Raw genomic sequence first — 7,091 nt, forward strand, 5'->3', positions numbered from 1 at the left:
ACACCCCTCTACCCCTTAGATATGACACTTACACACCTCTCCCCCTTACACATGCAACACTCTACCCCTTACACTTGACACTTACGCCACTCTCTACCCCTTACACATGACACATACACCTCTCTACATGACACATACACCAATCTACCCCTTACACATGATACTTACACCACTCTACCCCTCACACATGACACTTACACCACCTGCTCTTCCCCTTACACATGACACATACACCACTCTACCCCTTACAAATGACACTTACACCACTATACCCCTCACACATGACACATACACCACTGTACCCCTTACACATGACACATACACCACCTGCTCTTCCCCTCACACATGACACATACACCACTCTACCCCTTACACATGACACATACACTACCTGCTCTACCCCTCACACATGACACATACACCACCTGCTCGTCCCCTTACACATCACACATACACCACCTGCTCTACCCCTTACACATGACACTTACACCCCTCTCCCCCTTAAACAAGACACTTACACCCATCTCCCCCTTACACATGACACTTACAACCGTCTACATGACACTTACACCTCTCTCCACCTTACACATGACACATACACCCCTCTACCCCTTACACATGACACTTACACCCATCTACCCCTTACACATGCAACACTCTACCCCTTACACATGACACATACACCACTTTTCACCTTACACATGACAATTACACACATCTACATTACACATACACAACTCTACCCCTTACACATGACACTTACGCCACTCTACTCTACCCCTTACACATGACACATACACCACTCCACCCCTTACACATGACACGTATACCAACTGCTCTACCCCTCACATATGACATACACCACCTGCTCTTCCACTTACACATGACACTTACACCAATTTACCCCTTAAACATGACACTTACACCCCTCTTCCCCTTACACATGACACAAACACAACTTTATCCCTTAAACATGACACTTACACCCATCTTCCCCTTAAACATGAAACTTACACCACTCTACCCCTTACACATGACACATACACCACTCTACCCCTTACACAAGACACATACACCACCTGCTCTACCCCTCACACGACACATACACCACCTGCTCTTCCCTTTACACATGACACATACACCACCTGCTCTACCCCTTACACATGACACTTACACCCCTCTACCACTCACACATGACACTTACACCAATTTGCCCCTTACACATGACACTTACACCCTTCTACCACTCACACATGACACTTACACCAATTTGCCCTTTACACATGACACTTACACCCCTCTACCCCTCACACATGACACTTACACCCCTCTACCCCTTACACATGACACTTAAACACCTCTCCCCCCTACACATGACACATACACCCCTCTACCCCTTACACATGACACTTACACCTTTCTCCCCCTTACACATGCAACACTCTACCCCTTACACATGACACATACACCACTCTACCCCTTACACATGACACATATACCACCTGCTCTACCCCTCACACATGACACATACACCAACCTGCTCTTCCCCTTACAAGTGACACATACACCACTCTACCCCTTACACATGACACAAACACGACTCAATCCCTTAAACATGACACTTACAACCATCTACATGACACATACACCACCTGCTCTTCCCCTTAAACATGACACATACACCCCTCTACCTCTTACACATGACACAAACACGACTCTATCCCTTAAACATGAAACTTACACCACGCTACCCCTTACACATGACACATACACCAATCTACCCTTTACACAAGACACATACACCACCTGCTCTACCCCTCACAAATGACACATACACCACCTGCTCTTCTCTTTACACATGACACATACACCACCTGCTCTACCCCTTACACATGACACTTACACCCCTCTACCACTCACACATGACACTTACACCAATTTGCCCCTTACACATGACACTTACACCCTTCTACCACTCACACATGACACTTACACCAATTTGCCCTTTACACGTGACACTTACACCCCTCTACCCCTCACACATGACACTTACACCCCTCTCCCCCTTACACATGACACTTACACCCCTCTACCCCTCACACATGACACTTATACCCCTCTACCCCTTACACATGACACTTAAAGCCCTCTCCCCCTTACACATGACACATACACCCCTCTACCCCTTACACATGACACTTACACCTTTCTCCCCCTTACACATGCAACACTCTACCCCTTACACATGACACGTACTCCCTCTACCCCTTACACATGACACATACACCACTCTACCCCTTACACATGACACAGATACCACCTGCTCTACCCCTCACACATGACACATACACCACCTGCTCTTCCACTTACACATGACACATACACCACTCTACCCCTTACACATGACACAAACACGACTCTATCCCTTAAACATGACACTTACAACCATCTACATGACACATACACCACTCTACCCCTTACACATGACACATACACCACTCTACGCCTTACAAATGACACTTACACGACTCTACCCTTTACACATGATACATACACCACTCTACCCCTTACACAAGACACATACACCACCTGCTCTACCCCTCACCCATGACACATACACCACCTGCTCTTCCCCTTACACATGACACTTACACCACTCTACCCGTTACACATGACACATACACCACTCTACCCCTTACAGATGACACTTACACCACCTGCTCTTCCCCTTACATATGACACTTACACCCCTCTACCCCTCATACATGACACCTACACCAATTTGCCCCTTACACATGACACTTACACCCCTCTCCCCCTTACACATGACACTTACAACCATCTACATGACACATACACCACTCTACCCCTTACACATGACACATACACCACCTGCTCTTCCCCTTACACATGACAGATACACCCCTCTACCTCTTACACATGACACAAACACGACTCTATCCCTTAAACATGAAACTTACACCACGCTACCCCTTACACATGACACATACACCAATCTACCCTTTACACAAGACACATACACCACCTGCTCTACCCCTCACACATGACACATACACCACCTGCTCTTCCCTTTACACATGACACATACACCACCTGCTCTACCCCTTACACATGACACTTACACCTCTCTACCACTCACACATGACACTTACACCAATTTGCCCCTTACACATGACACTTACACCCCTCTACCCCTCACACATGACACTTACAACACTCTCCCATTTACACATGGCACTTAAACCCCTCTACCCCTCACACATGACACTTACAACCCTTTACCCCTTACACATGAGACTTAAACCCCTCTACCCCTTACACATGACACTTACACCATTCTCCCCCTTACACATGCAACACTCTACCCCTTACACATGACACATACACCACTCTATTCCTTACACGACACGTACTCCCTCTACCCCTTACACATGACACATACACCACTCTACCCCTTACACATGACACATATACAACCTGCTCTACCCCTCACACATGACACATACACCACCTGCTCTTCCCCTTACACATGACACATACACCACTCTACCCCTTACACATGACACAAACACGACTCTATCCCTTAAACATGACACTTACTACCATATACATGACACATACACCACTCTACCCCTTACATATGACACAAACACCACTCTACGCCTTACAAATGACACTTACACGACTCTACCCTTTACACATGACACATAAACCACCTGCTCTAACCCTCACACATGACACATACACCACCTGCTCTTCCCCTTACACATGACACATACACCACTCTACCCCTTACACATGACACTTACACCACCTGCTCTTCCCCTTACACATGACACTTACACCACCTGCTCTACCCCTTACATATGCCACTTACACCACCTGCTCTACCCCTTACATATGCCACTTACACCCCTCTTCCCCTCACACATGACACCTACACCAATTTACCCCTTACACATGACACTTACACCCCTCTCCCCCTTACACATGACACTTACAACCATCTACATGACACATACACCAATCCACCCCTTTCACATGACACATACACCACCTGCTCTACCACTTACACATGACACATACACCACCTGCTTTACCCCTTACACATGACACTTACACCCCTCTCCCCCTTACACACGACACATACACCCCTCTACCTCTTACACATGACACTTACACCCCTCTCCCCCTTACACATGACAATTACACCCCTCTCCCCCTTACACACGACACATACACCCCTCTACCTCTTACATATGACACTTACGCCACTCTCTACCCCTTACACATGACACATACACCACTCTACTCTACCCCTTACACATGACACGTACTCCCTCTACCCCTTACACATGACGCATACACCACTCCACCCCTTACACATGAAAATTACACACATCTACATGACACATACACCACTCTACCCCTTACACATGACACATATACAACCTGCTCTACCCCTTAAACATGACACCTACACCCTTCTCCCCCTTAAACATGACACTTACACCCCTCTCCCCCTTACACATGACACTTACAACCATCTACATGACACATACACCACTCTACCCCTTTCACATGACACATACACCACCTGCTCTACCACTTACACATGACAAATACACCACCTGCTCTACCCCTTACACATGACACTTGCACCCCTCTCCCCCTTACACATGCAACACTCTACCCCTTACACTTGACACTTAGGCCACTCTCCACCCCTTACACATGACACATACACCACTCTTCACCTTACACATGACACATACACCACTCCACCCCTTACACATGACAATTACACACATCTACATAACACATACACCACTCTACCCCTTACACATGACACTTACACCACCTGCTCTTCCCCTTACACATGACACATATACCACCTGCTTTACCCCTTACACATGACACTTACACCCCTCTACCCCTCACACATGACACCTACACCAATTTACCCCTTACACATGACACTTACAACCATCTACATGACACATACACCACTCTACCCCTTTCACATGACACATACACCATCTGCTCTACCCCTTACACATAACACTTACACCCCTCTCCCCCTTACACATGACACATACACCCCTCTACCCCTTACAAATGACACTTACACCCCTCTCCCCCTTAAACATGCAACACTCTACCCCTTGCACTTGACACTTACGCCACTTTCTACCCCTTACACATGACACATACTCCCTCTTCCCCTTACACATGACACATGACACATACACCACTCCACCCCTTACACATGACAATTACACACATCTACATGACACATACACCACTCCACCCCTTACACATGACACGTATACCATCTGCTCTACCCCTCACATATGACATACACCACCTGCTCTTCCCCTTACACATGACACTTACACCCCTCTTCCCCTTACACATGACACAAACACGACTCTATCCCTTAAACATGAAACTTACACAACTCTACCCCTTACACATGACACATACACCACCTGCTCTTCCCTTTACACATGACACTTACACCCCTCCACACCTCACACATGACACTTACACCCCTCTCCCCCTTACACATGACACTTACACCCTTCTACCCCTTACACATGACACTTATACCCCTTTACCCCTCACACATGACACTTACACCCCTCTCCCCCTTACACATGACGCATACACCCTTATACCCCTTACACATGACACATACACCACTCTACCCCTTACACATGACACATACTCCCTCTACCCCTTACACATGACACATATACCACCTGCTCTACCCCTCACACATGACACATAGACCACCTGCTCTTCCCCTTACACATGACACATACACCCCTCTACCCCTTACAAATGACACTTACACCCCTCTCCCCCTTAAACATGCAACACTCTACCCCTTGCACTTGACACTTACCTCACTTTCTACCCCTTACACATGACACATACTCCCTCTTCCCCTTACACATGACACATGACACATACACCACTCCACCCCTTACACATGACAATTACACACATCTACATGACACATACACCACTCCACCCCTTACACATGACACGTATACCATCTGCTCTACCCCTCACATATGACATACACCACCTGCTCTTCCCCTTACACATGACACTTACACCCCTCTTCCCCTTACACATGACACAAACACGACTCTATCCCTTAAACATGAAACTTACACAACTCTACCCCTTACACATGACACATACACCCCCTGCTCTACCCCTCACACATGACACATACACCACCTGCTCTTCCCTTTACACATGACACTTACACCCCTCCACACCTCACACATGACACTTACACCCCTCTCCCCCTTACACATGACACTTACACCCTTCTACCCCTTACACATGACACTTACACCCCTCTACCCCTCACACATGACACTTACACCCCTCCCCCCCTTACACATGACGCATACACCCCTATACCCCTTACACATGACACATACACCACTCTACCCCTTACACATGACACATACTCCCTCTACCCCTTACACATGACACATATACCACCTGCTCTACCCCTCACACATGACACATACACCACCTGCTCTTCCCCTTACACATGACACATACACCACTCTACCCCTTACACATGACACAAGCACGACTCTACCCTTTACACATGACACATACACCACTCTACCCCTTACACATGACACATAAACCACTCTACGCCTTACAAATGACACTTACACGACTCTACCCTTTACACATGACACATACACAGCTCTACCCCTTACACATGACACATACACCACCTGCTCTACCCCTCACACATGGCACATACACCACCTGCTCTTACCCTTACACATGACACTTACACCACTCTACTCTACCCTTTACACATGACACATACACCGCTCTACCCTTTACACATGACATTTACACCAACTGTTATACCCCTTAAACATGAAGAAATACATCACTCTACCCCTTACACATGACACTTACACCACCTTCTCTTCCCCTTACACATGACACATACACCACTCTACCCCATTACACATGACACTTACACCACCTGCTCTTCCCCTCACACATAACACATACAC

The sequence above is a fragment of the Nerophis ophidion genome, linkage group LG17 (genome assembly GCF_033978795.1).
Source record: "Nerophis ophidion isolate RoL-2023_Sa linkage group LG17, RoL_Noph_v1.0, whole genome shotgun sequence".
Classification (NCBI taxonomy): Eukaryota; Metazoa; Chordata; class Actinopteri; order Syngnathiformes; family Syngnathidae; genus Nerophis; species Nerophis ophidion.